The sequence below is a fragment of the Zootermopsis nevadensis genome, unplaced genomic scaffold, assembly GCF_977971745.1.
Source record: "Zootermopsis nevadensis isolate Lab colony 2312 unplaced genomic scaffold, Znev_1.0 Znev_ptg000245l, whole genome shotgun sequence".
NCBI classification, from domain to species: Eukaryota; Metazoa; Arthropoda; class Insecta; order Blattodea; family Termopsidae; genus Zootermopsis; species Zootermopsis nevadensis.
In genome coordinates, this window is record NW_028259372.1 from 27501 (window position 1) to 30771 (window position 3271).

The following is a 3271-nucleotide window of genomic DNA, read 5'->3' on the forward strand; positions in this document are numbered from 1 at the left end:
TCAGACGGCGAGTATAGTTACGGGGCTGCTTCGAAGCACGAGACCGTGCCGTGATAGCGCCTTCCTAAGAATAAGAAATAGAACGAATATAACTTCAGCGGCTAAGTCCGAAATATTCCAAAATGCAGTAAAATATTCTTAATTGAAAAAAAATGGGCTTGCTGTGCACAATAATGCCGTTAATTGTCTAAAAATAAATTTCCGAAATTTAACTCAAAAGTCATGGCTCTGCGGCTATGTCCCGTGGTGCTTGGAACTTGAAATCAGTTCTGCGGCTATGTCCGACCGTGCGTGTTAGTTGAGTCGCTTCAGCGGCTAAGTCCGAAAATTTCCAAAATGCAGAAAAATATACATAATTGAAGAAAGTTGGCCTTGCTGTGCTTAATAATATCGTTAATAGATTAAAAATAAATTTCCGCTGTGTTAGGTGGGCCTTACTTGGACGGTACGAATTCTGCGGCTATGTCCCGTGGTGCGTGGTACTTGAAACCAGTTCTGCGGCTATGTCCGACCGTGCGTGTTAGTTGAGTCGCTTCAGCGGCTAAGTCCAAAAAATTTCCAAAATGCAGAAAAATACACATAATTGAAGAAAATTGGGCTTGCTGTGCTTAATAATATCGTTAATAGATTAAAAATAAATTTCCGCTGTGTTAGCTGGGCCTTACTTGGACGGTACGAATTCTGCGGCTATGTCCCGTGGTGCGTGGTACTTGAAACCAGTTCTGCGGCTATGTCCGACCGTGCGTGTTAGTTGAGTCGCTTCAGCGGCTAAGTCCAAAAAATTTCCAAAATGCAGAAAAATACACATAATTGAAGAAAATTGGGCTTGCTGTGCTTAATAATATCGTTAATAGATTAAAAATAAATTTCCGCTGTGTTAGCTGGGCCTTACTTGGACGGTACGAATTCTGCGGCTATGTCCCGTGGTGCGTGGTACTTGAAACCAGTTCTGCGGCTATGTCCGACCGTGCGTGTTAGTTGAGTCGCTTCAGCGGCTAAGTCCGAAAATTTCCAAAATGCAGAAAAATATTCATAATTGAAGAAAGTTGGCCTTGCTGTGCATAGTAATGCCGTTAATTGACTAAAAATAAATTTCCGCTGTGTTAGGTGGGCCTTACTTGGACGGGACGAATTCTGCGGCTATGTCCCGTGGTGCGTGGTACTTGAAATCAGTTCTGCGGCTATGTCCGACCGTGCGTGTTAGTTGAGTCGCTTCAGCGGCTAAGTCCAAAAAATTTCCAAAATGCAGAAAAATACACATAATTGAAGAAAATTGGGCTTGCTGTGCTTAATAATATCGTTAATAGATTAAAAATAAATTTCCGCTGTGTTAGGTGGGCCTTACTTGGACGGTACGAATTCTGCGGCTATGTCCCGTGGTGCGTGGTACTTGAAACCAGTTCTGCGGCTATGTCCGACCGTGCGTGTTAGTTGAGTCGCTTCAGCGGCTAAGTCCGAAAATTTCCAAAATGCAGAAAAATATACATAATTGAAGAAAATTGGCCTTGCTGTGCTTAATAATGTCGTTAATAGATTAAAAATAAATTTCCGCTGTGTTAGCTGGGCCTTACTTGGACGGTACGAATTCTGCGGCTATGTCCCGTGGTGCGTGGTACTTGAAACCAGTTCTGCGGCTATGTCCGACCGTGCGTGTTAGTTGAGTCGCTTCAGCGGCTAAGTCCGAAAATTTCCAAAATGCAGAAAAATATACATAATTGAAGAAAATTGGCCTTGCTGTGCTTAATAATGTCGTTAATAGATTAAAAATAAATTTCCGCTGTGTTAGCTGGGCCTTACTTGGACGGTACGAATTCTGCGGCTATGTCCCGTGGTGCGTGGTACTTGAAACCAGTTCTGCGGCTATGTCCGACCGTGCGTGTTAGTTGAGTCGCTTCAGCGGCTAAGTCCGAAAATTTCCAAAATGCAGAAAAATATACATAATTGAAGAAAATTGGCCTTGCTGTGCTTAATAATGTCGTTAATAGATTAAAAATAAATTTCCGCTGTGTTAGCTGGGCCTTACTTGGACGGTACGAATTCTGCGGCTATGTCCCGTGGTGCGTGGTACTTGAAACCAGTTCTGCGGCTATGTCCGACCGTGCGTGTTAGTTGAGTCGCTTCAGCGGCTAAGTCCAAAAAATTTCCAAAATGCAGAAAAATACACATAATTGAAGAAAATTGGGCTTGCTGTGCTTAATAATATCGTTAATAGATTAAAAATAAATTTCCGCTGTGTTAGGTGGGCCTTACTTGGACGGTACGAATTCTGCGGCTATGTCCCGTGGTGCGTGGTACTTGAAACCAGTTCTGCGGCTATGTCCGACCGTGCGTGTTAGTTGAGTCGCTTCAGCGGCTAAGTCCAAAAAATTTCCAAAATGCAGAAAAATATACATAATTGAAGAAAGTTGGCCTTGCTGTGCTTAATAATATCGTTAATAGAATAAAAATAAATTTCCGCTGTGTTAGGTGGGCCTTACTTGGACGGTACGAATTCTGCGGCTATGTCCCGTGGTGCGTGGTACTTGAAACCAGTTCTGCGGCTATGTCCGACCGTGCGTGTTAGTTGAGTCGCTTCAGCGGCTAAGTCCAAAAAATTTCCAAAATGCAGAAAAATACACATAATTCAAGAAAATTGGGCTTGCTGTGCTTAATAATATCGTTAATAGATTAAAAATAAATTTCCGCTGTGTTAGCTGGGCCTTACTTGGACGGTACGAATTCTGCGGCTATGTCCCGTGGTGCGTGGTACTTGAAACCAGTTCTGCGGCTATGTCCGACCGTGCGTGTTAGTTGAGTCGCTTCAGCGGCTAAGTCCGAAAATTTCCAAAATGCAGAAAAATATACATAATTGAAGAAAGTTGGCCTTGCTGTGCTTAATAATATCGTTAATAGAATAAAAATAAATTTCCGCTGTGTTAGGTGGGCCTTACTTGGACGGTACGAATTCTGCGGCTATGTCCCGTGGTGCGTGGTACTTGAAACCAGTTCTGCGGCTATGTCCCACCGTGCGTGTTACTTGAGTCGCTTCAGCGGCTAAGTCCGAAAATTTCCAAAATGCAGAAAAATATTCATAATTGAAGAAAGTTGGCCTTGCTGTGCATAGTAATGCCGTTAATTGACTAAAAATAAATTTCCGCTGTGTTAGCTGGGCCTTACTTGGACGGTACGAATTCTGCGGCTATGTCCCGTGGTGCGTGGTACTTGAAACCAGTTCTGCGGCTATGTCCGACCGTGCGTGTTAGTTGAGTCGCTTCAGCGGCTAAGTCCAAAA